The sequence below is a fragment of the Strix aluco genome, chromosome 15, assembly GCF_031877795.1.
Source record: "Strix aluco isolate bStrAlu1 chromosome 15, bStrAlu1.hap1, whole genome shotgun sequence".
Taxonomy (NCBI): Eukaryota; Metazoa; Chordata; class Aves; order Strigiformes; family Strigidae; genus Strix; species Strix aluco.
Window position 1 is genome coordinate 1,094,197 of NC_133945.1, and position 18,799 is coordinate 1,112,995.

The window sequence follows — 18,799 nt, forward strand, 5'->3', positions numbered from 1 at the left end:
CCCTGCTAGCACCTTCTCTGTGCCTGGGAAGCAGAAGTGTTTACATTGCTTCGCAGAATCGCTTTTGTGCAAAAAACACTAACACTTGTTCAGAAGGAAAGAAAGCACAGAGCCCCAGATTCTATGTTGTCCTGGAGAGCTTGCAGAGCACTGGGGAAAGGCAGGCAGAGAATTCCCTGATAGCACCTTCTCTGTGCCTGTTCACATTGCTTCGCAGAATCGCTTTTGTGCAGAAAACAGTAACACTTGTTCAGAAGGAAAGAAAGCACAGAGCCCCAGATTTTATGTTGTCCTGGAGAGCTTGCAGAGCACTGGGGAAAGGCAGGCAGAGAATTCCCTGATAGCACCTTCTCTGTGCCTGTTCACATTGCTTCGCAGAATCGCTTTTGTGCAGAAAACAGTAACACTTGTTCAGAAGGAAAGAAAGCACAGAGCCCCAGATTCTATGTTGTCCTGGAGAGCTTGCAGAGCACTGGGGAAAGGCAGGCAGAGAATTCCCTGCTAGCACCTTCTCTGTGCCTGGGAAGCAGAAGTGTTCACATTGCTTCGCAGAATCGCTTTAGTGCAGAAAACACTAACACTTGTTCAGAACGAAAGAAAGCACAGAGCCCCAGATTTTATGTTGTCCTGGAGAGCTTGCAGAGCACTGGGGAAAGGCAGGCAGAGAATTCCCTGATAGCACCTTCTCTGTGCCTGTTCACATTGCTTCGCAGAATCGCTTTTGTGCAGAAAACAGTAACACTTGTTCAGAAGGAAAGAAAGCACAGAGCCCCAGATTCTATGTTGTCCTGGAGAGCTTGCAGAGCACTGGGGAAAGGCAGGCAGAGAATTCCCTGCTAGCACCTTCTCTGTGCCTGGGAAGCAGAAGTGTTCACATTGCTTCACAAGAATCGCTCTTGTGCAGAAAACACTAACACATGTTCAGAACGAAAGAAAGCACAGAGCCCCAGATTTTATGTTGTCCTGGAGAGCTTGCAGAGCACTGGGGAAAGGCAGGCAGAGAATTCCCTGCTAGCACCTTCTCTGTGCCTGTTCACATTGCTTCGCATAATCGCTTTTGTGCAGAAAACAGTAACACTTGTTCAGAAGGAAAGAAAGCACAGAGCCCCAGATTCTATGTTGTCCTGGAGAGCTTGCAGAGCACTGGGGAAAGGCAGGCACAGAATTCCCTGATAGCACCTTCTCTGTGCCTGGGAAGCAGAAGTGTTCACATCGCTTCGCAAGAATCGCTTTTGTGCAGAAAACACTAACACTTGTTCAGAAGGAAAGAAAGCACAGAGCCCCAGATTTTATGTTGCCCTGGAGAGCTTGCAGAGCACTGGGGAAAGGCAGGCAGAGAATTCCCTGCTAGCACCTTCTCTGTGCCTGGGAAGCAGAAGTGTTTACATTGCTTCGCAGAATCGCTTTTGTGCAGAAAACAGTAACACTTGTTCAGAACGAAAGAAAGCACAGAGCCCCAGATTTTATGTTGTCCTGGAGAGCTTGCAGAGCACTGGGGAAAGGCAGGCAGAGAATTCCCTGATAGCACCTTCTCTGTGCCTGTTCACATTGCTTCGCAGAATCGCTTTTGTGCAGAAAACAGTAACACTTGTTCAGAAGGAAAGAAAGCACAGAGCCCCAGATTTTATGTTGTCCTGGAGAGCTTGCAGAGCACTGGGGAAAGGCAGGCAGAGAATTCCCTGATAGCACCTTCTCTGTGCCTGTTCACATTGCTTCGCAGAATCGCTTTTGTGCAGAAAACAGTAACACTTGTTCAGAAGGAAAGAAAGCACAGAGCCCCAGATTCTATGTTGTCCTGGAGAGCTTGCAGAGCACTGGGGAAAGGCAGGCAGAGAATTCCCTGCTAGCACCTTCTCTGTGCCTGGGAAGCAGAAGTGTTCACATTGCTTCGCAAGAATCGCTCTTGTGCAGAAAACACTAACACTTGTTCAGAAGGAAAGAAAGCACAGAGCCCCAGATTTTATGTTGTCCTGGAGAGCTTGCAGAGCACTGGGGAAAGGCAGGCAGAGAATTCCCTGCTAGCACCTTCTCTGTGCCTGGGAAGCAGAAGTGTTCACATTGCTTCGCAAGAATCGCTCTTGTGCAGAAAACACTAACACTTGTTCAGAACGAAAGAAAGCACAGAGCCCCAGATTCTATGTTGTCCTGGAGAGCTTGCAGAGCACTGGGGAAAGGCAGGCAGAGAATTCCCTGCTAGCACCTTCTCTGTGCCTGTTCACATTGCTTCGCATAATCGCTTTAGTGCAGAAAACAGTAACACTTGTTCAGAACGAAAGAAAGCACAGAGCCCCAGATTCTATGTTGTCCTGGAGAGCTTGCAGAGCACTGGGGAAAGGCAGGCAGAGAATTCCCTGCTAGCACCTTCTCTGTGCCTGGGAAGCAGAAGTTTTCACATTGCTTCGCAAGAATCGCTTTTCTGCAGAAAACACTAACACTTGTTCAGAACGAAAGAAAGCACAGAGCCCCAGATTTTATGTTGTCCTGGAGAGCTTGCAGAGCACTGGGGAAAGGCAGGCAGAGAATTCCCTGCTAGCACCTTCTCTGTGCCTGTTCACATTGCTTCGCATAATCGCTTTAGTGCAGAAAACAGTAACACTTGTTCAGAACGAAAGAAAGCACAGAGCCCCAGATTCTATGTTGTCCTGGAGAGCTTGCAGAGCACTGGGGAAAGGCAGGCAGAGAATTCCCTGCTAGCACCTTCTCTGTGCCTGGGAAGCAGAAGTTTTCACATTGCTTCGCAAGAATCGCTTTTCTGCAGAAAAAAGTAACAGTTGTTCAGAAGGAAAGAAAGCACAGAGCCCCAGATTTTATGTTGTCCTGGAGAGCTTGCAGAGCACTGGGGAAAGGCAGGCAGAGAATTCCCTGCTAGCACCTTCTCTGTGCCTGGGAAGCAGAAGTGTTCACATTGCTTCGCAGAATCGCTTTAGTGCAGAAAACACTAACACTTGTTCAGAACGAAAGAAAGCACAGAGCCCCAGATTTTATGTTGTCCTGGAGAGCTTGCAGAGCACTGGGGAAAGGCAGGCAGAGAATTCCCTGATAGCACCTTCTCTGTGCCTGTTCACATTGCTTCGCAGAATCGCTTTTGTGCAGAAAACAGTAACACTTGTTCAGAACGAAAGAAACCACAGAGCCCCAGATTTTATGTTGCCCTGGAGAGCTTGCAGAGCACTGGGGAAAGGCAGGCAGAGAATTCCCTGCTAGCACCTTCTCTGTGCCTGGGAAGCAGAAGTGTTCACATTGCTTCGCAGAATCGCTTTTGTGCAGAAAACACTAACACTTGTTCAGAACGAAAGAAAGCACAGAGCCCCAGATTCTATGTTGTCCTGGAGAGCTTGCAGAGCACTGGGGAAAGGCAGGCAGAGAATTCCCTGCTAGCACCTTCTCTGTGCCTGTTCACATTGCTTCGCATAATCGCTTTAGTGCAGAAAACAGTAACACTTGTTCAGAAGGAAAGAAAGCACAGAGCCCCAGATTTGCTGTTTTTCTGGAGAGCTTGCAGAGCACTGGGGAAAGGCAGGCACAGAATTCCCTGCTAGCACCTTCTCTGTGCCTGTTCACATTGCTTCGCAAGAATCGCTTTTGTGCAGAAAACAGTAACACTTGTTCAGAAGGAAAGAAAGCACAGAGCCCCAGATTTTATGTTGCCCTGGACAGCTTGCAGAGCACTGGGGAAAGGCAGGCAGAGAATTCCCTGCTAGCACCTTCTCTGTGCCTGGGAAGCAGAAGTGTTCACATTGCTTCGCAGAATCGCTTTAGTGAAGAAAACACTAACACTTGTTCAGAACGAAAGAAAGCACAGAGCCCCAGATTTTATGTTGTCCTGGAGAGCTTGCAGAGCACTGGGGAAAGGCAGGCAGAGAATTCCCTGATAGCACCTTCTCTGTGCCTGTTCACATTGCTTCGCAGAATCGCTTTTGTGCAGAAAACAGTAACACTTGTTCAGAAGGAAAGAAAGCACAGAGCCCCAGATTCTATGTTGTCCTGGAGAGCTTGCAGAGCACTGGGGAAAGGCAGGCAGAGAATTCCCTGCTAGCACCTTCTCTGTGCCTGTTCACATTGCTTCGCAGAATCGCTTTTGTGCAGAAAACAGTAACACTTGTTCAGAAGGAAAGAAAGCACAGAGCCCCAGATTCTATGTTGTCCTGGAGAGCTTGCAGAGCACTGGGGAAAGGCAGGCAGAGAATTCCTTGCTAGCACCTTCTCTGTGCCTGGGAAGCAGAAGTGTTCACATCGCTTCGCAAGAATCGCTTTTGTGCAGAAAACACTAACACTTGTTCAGAAGGAAAGAAAGCACAGAGCCCCAGATTTTATGTTGCCCTGGAGAGCTTGCAGAGCACTGGGGAAAGGCAGGCAGAGAATTCCCTGCTAGCACCTTCTCTGTGCCTGGGAAGCAGAAGTGTTCACAATGCTTCGCAGAATCGCTTTTGTGCAGAAAACAGTAACACTTGTTCAGAAGGAAAGAAAGCACAGAGCCCCAGATTCTATGTTGTCCTGGAGAGCTTGCAGAGCACTGGGGAAAGGCAGGCAGAGAATTCCCTGCTAGCACCTTCTCTGTGCCTGGGAAGCAGAAGTGTTCACATTGCTTCGCAAGAATCGCTCTTGTGCAGAAAACACTAACACATGTTCAGAACGAAAGAAAGCACAGAGCCCCAGATTTTATGTTGTCCTGGAGAGCTTGCAGAGCACTGGGGAAAGGCAGGCAGAGAATTCCCTGCTAGCACCTTCTCTGTGCCTGTTCACATTGCTTCGCATAATCGCTTTTGTGCAGAAAACAGTAACACTTGTTCAGAACGAAAGAAAGCACAGAGCCCCAGATTCTATGTTGTCCTGGAGAGCTTGCAGAGCACTGGGGAAAGGCAGGCAGAGAATTCCCTGCTAGCACCTTCTCTGTGCCTGGGAAGCAGAAGTGTTCACATTGCTTCGCAAGAATCGCTTTTCTGCAGAAAAAAGTAACAGTTGTTCAGAAGGAAAGAAAGCACAGAGCCGCAGATTCTATGTTGTCCTGGAGAGCTTGCAGAGCACTGGGGAAAGGCAGGCAGAGAATTCCTTGCTAGCACCTTCTCTGTGCCTGGGAAGCAGAAGTGTTCACATCGCTTCGCAAGAATCGCTTTTGTGCAGAAAACACTAACACTTGTTCAGAAGGAAAGAAAGCACAGAGCCCCAGATTTTATGTTGCCCTGGAGAGCTTGCAGAGCACTGGGGAAAGGCAGGCAGAGAATTCCCTGCTAGCACCTTCTCTGTGCCTGGGAAGCAGAAGTGTTTACATTGCTTCGCAGAATCGCTTTTGTGCAAAAAACACTAACACTTGTTCAGAAGGAAAGAAAGCACAGAGCCCCAGATTCTATGTTGTCCTGGAGAGCTTGCAGAGCACTGGGGAAAGGCAGGCAGAGAATTCCCTGATAGCACCTTCTCTGTGCCTGTTCACATTGCTTCGCAGAATCGCTTTTGTGCAGAAAACAGTAACACTTGTTCAGAAGGAAAGAAAGCACAGAGCCCCAGATTTTATGTTGTCCTGGAGAGCTTGCAGAGCACTGGGGAAAGGCAGGCAGAGAATTCCCTGATAGCACCTTCTCTGTGCCTGTTCACATTGCTTCGCAGAATCGCTTTTGTGCAGAAAACAGTAACACTTGTTCAGAAGGAAAGAAAGCACAGAGCCCCAGATTCTATGTTGTCCTGGAGAGCTTGCAGAGCACTGGGGAAAGGCAGGCAGAGAATTCCCTGCTAGCACCTTCTCTGTGCCTGGGAAGCAGAAGTGTTCACATTGCTTCGCAAGAATCGCTTTTCTGCAGAAAACAGTAACAGTTGTTCAGAAGGAAAGAAAGCACAGAGCCCCAGATTTTATGTTGTCCTGGAGAGCTTGCAGAGCACTGGGGAAAGGCAGGCAGAGAATTCCCTGCTAGCACCTTCTCTGTGCCTGGGAAGCAGAAGTGTTCACATTGCTTCGCAGAATCGCTTTAGTGCAGAAAACACTAACACTTGTTCAGAACGAAAGAAAGCACAGAGCCCCAGATTTTATGTTGTCCTGGAGAGCTTGCAGAGCACTGGGGAAAGGCAGGCAGAGAATTCCCTGATAGCACCTTCTCTGTGCCTGTTCACATTGCTTCGCAGAATCGCTTTTGTGCAGAAAACAGTAACACTTGTTCAGAAGGAAAGAAAGCACAGAGCCCCAGATTCTATGTTGTCCTGGAGAGCTTGCAGAGCACTGGGGAAAGGCAGGCAGAGAATTCCCTGCTAGCACCTTCTCTGTGCCTGGGAAGCAGAAGTGTTCACATTGCTTCACAAGAATCGCTCTTGTGCAGAAAACACTAACACATGTTCAGAACGAAAGAAAGCACAGAGCCCCAGATTTTATGTTGTCCTGGAGAGCTTGCAGAGCACTGGGGAAAGGCAGGCAGAGAATTCCCTGCTAGCACCTTCTCTGTGCCTGTTCACATTGCTTCGCATAATCGCTTTTGTGCAGAAAACAGTAACACTTGTTCAGAAGGAAAGAAAGCACAGAGCCCCAGATTCTATGTTGTCCTGGAGAGCTTGCAGAGCACTGGGGAAAGGCAGGCACAGAATTCCCTGATAGCACCTTCTCTGTGCCTGGGAAGCAGAAGTGTTCACATTGCTTCGCAAGAATCGCTTTTCTGCAGAAAAAAGTAACAGTTGTTCAGAAGGAAAGAAAGCACAGAGCCGCAGATTCTATGTTGTCCTGGAGAGCTTGCAGAGCACTGGGGAAAGGCAGGCAGAGAATTCCTTGCTAGCACCATCTCTGTGCCTGGGAAGCAGAAGTGTTCACATCGCTTCGCAAGAATCGCTTTTGTGCAGAAAACACTAACACTTGTTCAGAAGGAAAGAAAGCACAGAGCCCCAGATTTTATGTTGCCCTGGAGAGCTTGCAGAGCACTGGGGAAAGGCAGGCAGAGAATTCCCTGCTAGCACCTTCTCTGTGCCTGGGAAGCAGAAGTGTTTACATTGCTTCGCAGAATCGCTTTTGTGCAGAAAACAGTAACACTTGTTCAGAACGAAAGAAAGCACAGAGCCCCAGATTTTATGTTGTCCTGGAGAGCTTGCAGAGCACTGGGGAAAGGCAGGCAGAGAATTCCCTGATAGCACCTTCTCTGTGCCTGTTCACATTGCTTCGCAGAATCGCTTTTGTGCAGAAAACAGTAACACTTGTTCAGAAGGAAAGAAAGCACAGAGCCCCAGATTCTATGTTGTCCTGGAGAGCTTGCAGAGCACTGGGGAAAGGCAGGCAGAGAATTCCCTGCTAGCACCTTCTCTGTGCCTGGGAAGCAGAAGTGTTCACATTGCTTCGCAAGAATCGCTCTTGTGCAGAAAACACTAACACTTGTTCAGAAGGAAAGAAAGCACAGAGCCCCAGATTTTATGTTGTCCTGGAGAGCTTGCAGAGCACTGGGGAAAGGCAGGCAGAGAATTCCCTGCTAGCACCTTCTCTGTGCCTGGGAAGCAGAAGTGTTCACATTGCTTCGCAAGAATCGCTCTTGTGCAGAAAACACTAACACTTGTTCAGAACGAAAGAAAGCACAGAGCCCCAGATTCTATGTTGTCCTGGAGAGCTTGCAGAGCACTGGGGAAAGGCAGGCAGAGAATTCCCTGCTAGCACCTTCTCTGTGCCTGTTCACATTGCTTCGCATAATCGCTTTAGTGCAGAAAACAGTAACACTTGTTCAGAACGAAAGAAAGCACAGAGCCCCAGATTCTATGTTGTCCTGGAGAGCTTGCAGAGCACTGGGGAAAGGCAGGCAGAGAATTCCCTGCTAGCACCTTCTCTGTGCCTGGGAAGCAGAAGTTTTCACATTGCTTCGCAAGAATCGCTTTTCTGCAGAAAACACTAACACTTGTTCAGAACGAAAGAAAGCACAGAGCCCCAGATTTTATGTTGTCCTGGAGAGCTTGCAGAGCACTGGGGAAAGGCAGGCAGAGAATTCCCTGCTAGCACCTTCTCTGTGCCTGTTCACATTGCTTCGCATAATCGCTTTAGTGCAGAAAACAGTAACACTTGTTCAGAACGAAAGAAAGCACAGAGCCCCAGATTCTATGTTGTCCTGGAGAGCTTGCAGAGCACTGGGGAAAGGCAGGCAGAGAATTCCCTGCTAGCACCTTCTCTGTGCCTGGGAAGCAGAAGTTTTCACATTGCTTCGCAAGAATCGCTTTTCTGCAGAAAAAAGTAACAGTTGTTCAGAAGGAAAGAAAGCACAGAGCCCCAGATTTTATGTTGTCCTGGAGAGCTTGCAGAGCACTGGGGAAAGGCAGGCAGAGAATTCCCTGCTAGCACCTTCTCTGTGCCTGGGAAGCAGAAGTGTTCACATTGCTTCGCAGAATCGCTTTAGTGCAGAAAACACTAACACTTGTTCAGAACGAAAGAAAGCACAGAGCCCCAGATTTTATGTTGTCCTGGAGAGCTTGCAGAGCACTGGGGAAAGGCAGGCAGAGAATTCCCTGATAGCACCTTCTCTGTGCCTGTTCACATTGCTTCGCAGAATCGCTTTTGTGCAGAAAACAGTAACACTTGTTCAGAAGGAAAGAAAGCACAGAGCCCCAGATTTTATGTTGCCCTGGAGAGCTTGCAGAGCACTGGGGAAAGGCAGGCAGAGAATTCCCTGCTAGCACCTTCTCTGTGCCTGGGAAGCAGAAGTGTTCACATTGCTTCGCAGAATCGCTTTTGTGCAGAAAACACTAACACTTGTTCAGAAGGAAAGAAAGCACAGAGCCCCAGATTCTATGTTGTCCTGGAGAGCTTGCAGAGCACTGGGGAAAGGCAGGCAGAGAATTCCCTGCTAGCACCTTCTCTGTGCCTGTTCACATTGCTTCGCATAATCGCTTTAGTGCAGAAAACAGTAACACTTGTTCAGAAGGAAAGAAAGCACAGAGCCCCAGATTTGCTGTTTTTCTGGAGAGCTTGCAGAGCACTGGGGAAAGGCAGGCAGAGAATTCCTTGCTAGCACCTTCTCTGTGCCTGGGAAGCAGAAGTGTTCACATTGCTTCGCAGAATCGCTTTTGTGCAGAAAACAGTAACACTTGTTCAGAAGGAAAGAAAGCACAGAGCCCCAGATTTTATGTTGTCCTGGAGAGCTTGCAGAGCACTGGGGAAAGGCAGGCAGAGAATTCCTTGCTAGCACCTTCTTTGTGCCTGGGAAGCAGAAGTGTTCACATTGTTTCGAAGAATCGCTTTTGTGCAGAAAACAGTAACACTTGTTCAGAAGGAAAGAAAGCACAGAGCCCCAGGTTCTATGTTGTCCTGGAGAGCTTGCAGAGCACTGGGGAAAGGCAGGCAGAGAATTCCCTGATAGCACCTTCTCTGTGCCTGGGAAGCAGAAGTGTTCACATTGCTTCGCAAGAATCGCTTTTGTGCAGAAAACACTAACACTTGTTCAGAAGGAAAGAAAGCACAGAGCCCCAGATTTTATGTTGCCCTGGAGAGCTTGCAGAGCACTGGGGAAAGGCAGGCAGAGAATTCCCTGCTAGCACCTTCTCTGTGCCTGGGAAGCAGAAGTGTTTACATTGCTTCGCAGAATCGCTTTTGTGCAAAAAACACTAACACTTGTTCAGAAGGAAAGAAAGCACAGAGCCCCAGATTCTATGTTGTCCTGGAGAGCTTGCAGAGCACTGGGGAAAGGCAGGCAGAGAATTCCCTGATAGCACCTTCTCTGTGCCTGTTCACATTGCTTCGCAGAATCGCTTTTGTGCAGAAAACAGTAACACTTGTTCAGAAGGAAAGAAAGCACAGAGCCCCAGATTTTATGTTGTCCTGGAGAGCTTGCAGAGCACTGGGGAAAGGCAGGCAGAGAATTCCCTGATAGCACCTTCTCTGTGCCTGTTCACATTGCTTCGCAGAATCGCTTTTGTGCAGAAAACAGTAACACTTGTTCAGAAGGAAAGAAAGCACAGAGCCCCAGATTCTATGTTGTCCTGGAGAGCTTGCAGAGCACTGGGGAAAGGCAGGCAGAGAATTCCCTGCTAGCACCTTCTCTGTGCCTGGGAAGCAGAAGTGTTCACATTGCTTCGCAAGAATCGCTTTTCTGCAGAAAACAGTAACAGTTGTTCAGAAGGAAAGAAAGCACAGAGCCCCAGATTTTATGTTGTCCTGGAGAGCTTGCAGAACACTGGGGAAAGGCAGGCAGAGAATTCCCTGCTAGCACCTTCTCTGTGCCTGGGAAGCAGAAGTGTTCATATTGCTTCGCAAGAATCGCTTTTGTGCAGAAAACAGTAATACTTGTTCAGAAGGAAAGACAGCACAGAGCCCCAGATTTTATGTTGTCCTGGAGAGCTTGCAGAGCACTGGGGAAAGGCAGGCAGAGAATTCCCTGCTAGCACCTTCTCTGTGCCTGGGAAGCAGAAGTGTTCACATTGCTTCGCAGAATCGCTTTAGTGCAGAAAACACTAACACTTGTTCAGAACGAAAGAAAGCACAGAGCCCCAGATTTTATGTTGTCCTGGAGAGCTTGCAGAGCACTGGGGAAAGGCAGGCAGAGAATTCCCTGATAGCACCTTCTCTGTGCCTGTTCACATTGCTTCGCAGAATCGCTTTTGTGCAGAAAACAGTAACACTTGTTCAGAAGGAAAGAAAGCACAGAGCCCCAGATTCTATGTTGTCCTGGAGAGCTTGCAGAGCACTGGGGAAAGGCAGGCAGAGAATTCCCTGCTAGCACCTTCTCTGTGCCTGGGAAGCAGAAGTGTTCACATTGCTTCACAAGAATCGCTCTTGTGCAGAAAACACTAACACATGTTCAGAACGAAAGAAAGCACAGAGCCCCAGATTTTATGTTGTCCTGGAGAGCTTGCAGAGCACTGGGGAAAGGCAGGCAGAGAATTCCCTGCTAGCACCTTCTCTGTGCCTGTTCACATTGCTTCGCATAATCGCTTTTGTGCAGAAAACAGTAACACTTGTTCAGAAGGAAAGAAAGCACAGAGCCCCAGATTCTATGTTGTCCTGGAGAGCTTGCAGAGCACTGGGGAAAGGCAGGCACAGAATTCCCTGATAGCACCTTCTCTGTGCCTGGGAAGCAGAAGTGTTCACATTGCTTCGCAAGAATCGCTTTTCTGCAGAAAAAAGTAACAGTTGTTCAGAAGGAAAGAAAGCACAGAGCCGCAGATTCTATGTTGTCCTGGAGAGCTTGCAGAGCACTGGGGAAAGGCAGGCAGAGAATTCCTTGCTAGCACCTTCTCTGTGCCTGGGAAGCAGAAGTGTTCACATCGCTTCTCAAGAATCGCTTTTGTGCAGAAAACAGTAACACTTGTTCAGAAGGAAAGAAAGCACAGAGCCCCAGATTTTATGTTGCCCTGGAGAGCTTGCAGAGCACTGGGGAAAGGCAGGCAGAGAATTCCCTGCTAGCACCTTCTCTGTGCCTGGGAAGCAGAAGTGTTTACATTGCTTCGCAGAATCGCTTTTGTGCAGAAAACAGTAACACTTGTTCAGAACGAAAGAAAGCACAGAGCCCCAGATTTTATGTTGTCCTGGAGAGCTTGCAGAGCACTGGGGAAAGGCAGGCAGAGAATTCCCTGATAGCACCTTCTCTGTGCCTGTTCACATTGCTTCGCAGAATCGCTTTTGTGCAGAAAACAGTAACACTTGTTCAGAAGGAAAGAAAGCACAGAGCCCCAGATTTTATGTTGTCCTGGAGAGCTTGCAGAGCACTGGGGAAAGGCAGGCAGAGAATTCCCTGATAGCACCTTCTCTGTGCCTGTTCACATTGCTTCGCAGAATCGCTTTTGTGCAGAAAACAGTAACACTTGTTCAGAAGGAAAGAAAGCACAGAGCCCCAGATTCTATGTTGTCCTGGAGAGCTTGCAGAGCACTGGGGAAAGGCAGGCAGAGAATTCCCTGCTAGCACCTTCTCTGTGCCTGGGAAGCAGAAGTGTTCACATTGCTTCGCAAGAATCGCTCTTGTGCAGAAAACACTAACACTTGTTCAGAAGGAAAGAAAGCACAGAGCCCCAGATTTTATGTTGTCCTGGAGAGCTTGCAGAGCACTGGGGAAAGGCAGGCAGAGAATTCCCTGCTAGCACCTTCTCTGTGCCTGGGAAGCAGAAGTGTTCACATTGCTTCGCAAGAATCGCTCTTGTGCAGAAAACACTAACACTTGTTCAGAACGAAAGAAAGCACAGAGCCCCAGATTCTATGTTGTCCTGGAGAGCTTGCAGAGCACTGGGGAAAGGCAGGCAGAGAATTCCCTGCTAGCACCTTCTCTGTGCCTGTTCACATTGCTTCGCATAATCGCTTTAGTGCAGAAAACAGTAACACTTGTTCAGAACGAAAGAAAGCACAGAGCCCCAGATTCTATGTTGTCCTGGAGAGCTTGCAGAGCACTGGGGAAAGGCAGGCAGAGAATTCCCTGCTAGCACCTTCTCTGTGCCTGGGAAGCAGAAGTTTTCACATTGCTTCGCAAGAATCGCTTTTCTGCAGAAAACACTAACACTTGTTCAGAACGAAAGAAAGCACAGAGCCCCAGATTTTATGTTGTCCTGGAGAGCTTGCAGAGCACTGGGGAAAGGCAGGCAGAGAATTCCCTGCTAGCACCTTCTCTGTGCCTGTTCACATTGCTTCGCATAATCGCTTTAGTGCAGAAAACAGTAACACTTGTTCAGAACGAAAGAAAGCACAGAGCCCCAGATTCTATGTTGTCCTGGAGAGCTTGCAGAGCACTGGGGAAAGGCAGGCAGAGAATTCCCTGCTAGCACCTTCTCTGTGCCTGGGAAGCAGAAGTTTTCACATTGCTTCGCAAGAATCGCTTTTCTGCAGAAAAAAGTAACAGTTGTTCAGAAGGAAAGAAAGCACAGAGCCCCAGATTTTATGTTGTCCTGGAGAGCTTGCAGAGCACTGGGGAAAGGCAGGCAGAGAATTCCCTGCTAGCACCTTCTCTGTGCCTGGGAAGCAGAAGTGTTCACATTGCTTCGCAGAATCGCTTTAGTGCAGAAAACACTAACACTTGTTCAGAACGAAAGAAAGCACAGAGCCCCAGATTTTATGTTGTCCTGGAGAGCTTGCAGAGCACTGGGGAAAGGCAGGCAGAGAATTCCCTGATAGCACGTTCTCTGTGCCTGTTCAAATTGCTTCGCAGAATCGCTTTTGTGCAGAAAACAGTAACACTTGTTCAGAAGGAAAGAAAGCACAGAGCCCCAGATTTTATGTTGCCCTGGAGAGCTTGCAGAGCACTGGGGAAAGGCAGGCAGAGAATTCCCTGCTAGCACCTTCTCTGTGCCTGGGAAGCAGAAGTGTTCACATTGCTTCGCAGAATCGCTTTTGTGCAGAAAACACTAACACTTGTTCAGAAGGAAAGAAAGCACAGAGCCCCAGATTCTATGTTGTCCTGGAGAGCTTGCAGAGCACTGGGGAAAGGCAGGCAGAGAATTCCCTGCTAGCACCTTCTCTGTGCCTGTTCACATTGCTTCGCATAATCGCTTTAGTGCAGAAAACAGTAACACTTGTTCAGAAGGAAAGAAAGCACAGAGCCCCAGATTTGCTGTTTTTCTGGAGAGCTTGCAGAGCACTGGGGAAAGGCAGGCACAGAATTCCCTGCTAGCACCTTCTCTGTGCCTGTTCACATTGCTTCGCAAGAATCGCTTTTGTGCAGAAAACAGTAACACTTGTTCAGAAGGAAAGAAAGCACAGAGCCCCAGATTTTATGTTGTCCTGGAGAGCTTGCAGAGCACTGGGGAAAGGCAGGCAGAGAATTCCTTGCTAGCACCTTCTCTGTGCCTGGGAAGCAGAAGTGTTCACATTGCTTCGCAGAATCGCTTTTGTGCAGAAAACAGTAACACTTGTTCAGAAGGAAAGAAAGCACAGAGCCCCAGATTTTATGTTGTCCTGGAGAGCTTGCAGAGCACTGGGGAAAGGCAGGCAGAGAATTCCTTGCTAGCACCTTCTTTGTGCCTGGGAAGCAGAAGTGTTCACATTGTTTCGAAGAATCGCTTTTGTGCAGAAAACAGTAACACTTGTTCAGAAGGAAAGAAAGCACAGAGCCCCAGGTTCTATGTTGTCCTGGAGAGCTTGCAGAGCACTGGGGAAAGGCAGGCAGAGAATTCCCTGATAGCACCTTCTCTGTGCCTGGGAAGCAGAAGTGTTCACATTGCTTCGCAAGAATCGCTTTTGTGCAGAAAACAGTAACAGTTGTTCAGAACGAAAGAAAGCACAGAGCCCCAGATTTTATGTTGTCCTGGAGAGCTTGCAGAGCACTGGGGAAAGGCAGGCAGAGAATTCCCTGATAGCACCTTCTCTGTGCCTGTTCACATTGCTTCGCAAGAATCGCTTTTGTGCAGAAAACAGTAACACTTGTTCAGAAGGAAAGAAAGCACAGAGCCCCAGATTCTATGTTGTCCTGGAGAGCTTGCAGAGCACTGGGGAAAGGCAGGCATAGAATTCCCTGCTAGCACCTTCTCTGTGCCTGGGAAGCAGAAGTGTTCACATTGCTTCGCAGAATCGCCTTTGTGCAGAGAACACTAACACTTGTTCAGAACAAAAGAAAGCACAGAGCCCCAGATTTTATGTTGTTCTGGAGAGCTTGCAGAGCACTGGGGAAAGGCAGGCAGAGAATTCCCTGCTAGCACCTTCTCTGTGCCTGGGAAGCAGAAGTGTTCACATTGCTTCGCAGAATCGTCTTTGTGCAGAAAACACTAACACTTGTGTAGAACAAAAGAAAGCACAGAGCCCCAGATTTTATGTTGTCCTGGAGAGCTTGCAGAGCACTGGGGAAAGGCAGGCAGAGAATTCCCTGATAGCACCTTCTCTGTGCCTGTTCACATTGCTTCGCAGAATCGCTTTTGTGCAGAAAACACTAACACTTGTTCAGAACTAAAGAAAGCACAGAGCCCCAGATTTGCTGTTGTCCTGGAGAGCTTGCAGAGCACTGGGGAAAGGCAGGCAGAGAATTCCCTGATAGCACCTTCTCTGTGCCTGTTCACATTGCTTCGCAGAATCGCTTTTGTGCAGAAAACACTAACACTTGTTCAGAACGAAAGAAAGCACAGAGCCCCAGATTTGCTGTTGCCCTGGAGAGCTTGCAGAGCACTGGGGAAAGGCAGGCAGAGAATTCCCTGATAGCACCTTCTCTGTGCCTGGGAAGCAGAAGTGTTCACATTGCTTCGCAGAATCGCTTTTGTGCAGAAAACACTAACACTTGTTCAGAAGGAAAGAAAGCACAGAGCCCCAGATTCTATGTTGTCCTGGAGAGCTTGCAGAGCACTGGGGAAAGGCAGGCAGAGAATTCCCTGATAGCACCTTCTCTGTGCCTGTTCACATTGCTTCGCAGAATCGCTTTTGTGCAGAAAACAGTAACACTTGTTCAGAAGGAAAGAAAGCACAGAGCCCCAGATTCTATGTTGTCCTGGAGAGCTTGCAGAGCACTGGGGAAAGGCAGGCAGAGAATTCCCTGATAGCACCTTCTCTGTGCCTGTTCACATTGCTTTCCAGAATCGCTTTTGTGGAGAAAACAGTAACACTTGTTCAGAAGGAAAGAAAGCACAGAGCCCCAGATTCTATGTTGTCCTGGAGAGCTTGCAGAGCACTGGGGAAAGGCAGGCAGAGAATTCCTTGCTAGCACCTTCTCTGTGCCTGGGAAGCAGAAGTGTTCACATTGCTTCGCAGAATCGCTTTTGTGCAGAAAACAGTAACACTTGTTCAGAAGGAAAGAAAGCACAGAGCCCCAGATTTTATGTTGTCTTGGAGAGTTGCAGAGCACTGGGGAAAGGTAGGCAGAGAATTCCCTGCTAGCACCTTCTCTGTGCCTGGGAAGCAGAAGTGCTCACATTGCTTCGCAAGAATCGCTTTTGTGCAGAAAACTCTAACACTTGTACAGAACGAAAGAAAGCACAGAGCCCCAGATTTTATGTTGTCCTGGAGAGCTTGCAGAGCACTGGGGAAAGGCAGGCAGAGAATTCCTTGCTAGCACCTTCTCTGTGCCTGGGAAGCAGAAGTGTTCACATTGCTTCGCAAGAATCGCTTTTGTGCAGAAAACAGTAACACTTGTTCAGAAGGAAAGAAAGCACAGAGCCCCAGATTTTATGTTGCCCTGGAGAGCTTGCAGAGCACTGGGGAAAGGCAGGCAGAGAATTCCCTGCTAGCACCTTCTCTGTGCCTGGGAAGCAGAAGTGTTCACATTGCTTCGCAGAATCGCTTTTGTGCAGAAAACAGTAACACTTGTTCAGAAGGAAAGAAAGCACAGAGCCCCAGATTTTATGTTGTCCTGGAGAGCTTGCAGAGCACTGGGGAAAGGCAGGCAGAGAATTCCTTGCTAGCACCTTCTCTGTGCCTGGGAAGCAGAAGTGTTCATATTGCTTCGCAAGAATCGCTTTTGTGCAGAAAACACTAACACTTGTTCAGAAGGAAAGAAAGCACAGAGCCCCAGATTTTATGTTGCCCTGGAGAGCTTGCAGAGCACTGGGGAAAGGCTGGCAGAGAATTCCCTGCTAGCACCTTCTCTGTGCCTGGGAAGCAGAAGTGTTCACATTGCTTCGCAGAATCGCTTTTGTGCAGAAAACACTAACACTTGTTCAGAAGGAAAGAAAGCACAGAGCCCCAGATTCTATGTTGTCCTGGAGAGCTTGCAGAGCACTGGGGAAAGGCAGGCAGAGAATTCCCTGATAGCACCTTCTCTGTGCCTGTTCACATTGCTTCGCAGAATCGCTTTTGTGCAGAAAACAGTAACACTTGTTCAGAAGGAAAGAAAGCACAGAGCCCCAGATTCTATGTTGTCCTGGAGAGCTTGCAGGGCACTGGGGAAAGGCAGGCAGAGAATTCCCTGCTAGCACCTTCTCTGTGCCTGGGAAGCAGAAGTGTTCACATTGCTTCGCAAGAATCGCTCTTGTGCAGAAAACACTAACACTTGTTCAGAAGGAAAGAAAGCACAGAGCCCCAGATTTTATGTTGTCCTGGAGAGCTTGCAGAGCACTGGGGAAAGGCAGGCAGAGAATTCCCTGATAGCACCTTCTCTGTGCCTGTTCACATTGCTTCGCAGAATCGCTTTTGTGCAGAAAACAGTAACACTTGTTCAGAAGGAAAGAAAGCACAGACCCCCAGATTTTATGTTGTCCTGGAGAGCTTGCAGAGCACTGGGGAAAGGCAGGCAGAGAATTCCCTGATAGCACCTTCTCTGTGCCTGTTCACATTGCTTCGCAGAATCGCTTTTGTGCAGAAAACAGTAACACTTGTTCAGAAGGAAAGAAAGCACAGAGCCCCAGATTCTATGTTGTCCTGGAGAGCTTGCAGAGCACTGGGGAAAGGCAGGCAGAGAATTCCCTGCTAGCACCTTCTCTGTGCCTGGGAAGCAGAAGTGTTCACATTGCTTCGCAAGAATCGCTCTTGTGCAGAAAACACTAACACTTGTTCAGAACGAAAGAAAGCACAGAGCCCCAGATTTTATGTTGTCCTGGAGAGCTTGCAGAGCACTGGGGAAAGGCAGGCAGAGAATTCCCTGCTAGCACCTTCTCTGTGCCTGTTCACATTGCTTCGCATAATCGCTTTAGTGCAGAAAACAGTAACACTTGTTCAGAACGAAAGAAAGCACAGAGCCCCAGATTCTATGTTGTCCTGGAGAGCTTGCAGAGCACTGGGGAAAGGCAGGCAGAGAATTCCCTGCTAGCACCTTCTCTGTGCCTGGGAAGCAGAAGTGTTCACATTGCTTCGCAAGAATCGCTTTTCTGCAGAAAACAGTAACAGTTGTTCAGAAGGAAAGAAAGCACAGAGCCCCAGATTTTATGTTGTCCTGGAGAGCTTGCAGAGCACTGGGGAAAGGCAGGCAGAGAATTCCCTGCTAGCACCTTCTCTGTGCCTGGGAAGCAGAAGTGTTCACATTGCTTCGCAGAATCGCTTTAGTGCAGAAAACACTAACACTTGTTCAGAACGAAAGAAAGCACAGAGCCCCAGATTTTATGTTGTCCTGGAGAGCTTGCAGAGCACTGGGGAAAGGCAGGCAGAGAATTCCCTGATAGCACCTTCTCTGTGCCTGTTCACATTGCTTCGCAGAATCGCTTTTGTGCAGAAAACAGTAACACTTGTTCAGAAGGAAAGAAAGCACAGAGCCCCAGATTCTATGTTGTCCTGGAGAGCTTGCAGAGCACTGGGGAAAGGCAGGCAGAGAATTCCCTGCTAGCACCTTCTCTGTGCCTGGGAAGCAGAAGTGTTCACATTGCTTCGCAAGAATCGCTCTTGTGCAGAAAACACTAACACTTGTTCAGAAGGAAAGAAAGCACAGAGCCCCAGATTTTATGTTGTCCTGGAGAGCTTGCAGAGCACTGGGGAAAGGCAGGCAGAGAATTCCCTGATAGCACCTTCTCTGTGCCTGGGAAGCAGAAGTGTTCACATTGCTTCGCAAGAATCGCTTTTCTGCAGAAAACAGTAACAGTTGTTCAGAAGGAAAGAAAGCACAGAGCCCCAGATTTTATGTTGTCCTGGAGAGCTTGCAGAGCACTGGGGAAAGGCAGGCAGAGAATTCCCTGCTAGCACCTTCTCTGTGCCTGGGAAGCAGAAGTGTTCACATTGCTTCGCAGAATCGTCTTTGTGCAGAAAACACTAACACTTGTTCAGAACGAAAGAAAGCACAGAGCCCCAGATTTTATGTTGTCCTGGAGAGCTTGCAGAGCACTGGGGAAAGGCAGGCAGAGAATTCCCTGATAGCACCTTCTCTGTGCCTGTTCACATTGCTTCGCAGAATCGCTTTTGTGCAGAAAACAGTAACACTTGTTCAGAACTAAAGAAAGCACAGAGCCCCAGATTTGCTGTTGTCCTGGAGAGCTTGCAGAGCACTGGGGAAAGGCAGGCAGAGAATTCCCTGATAGCACCTTCTCTGTGCCTGGGAAG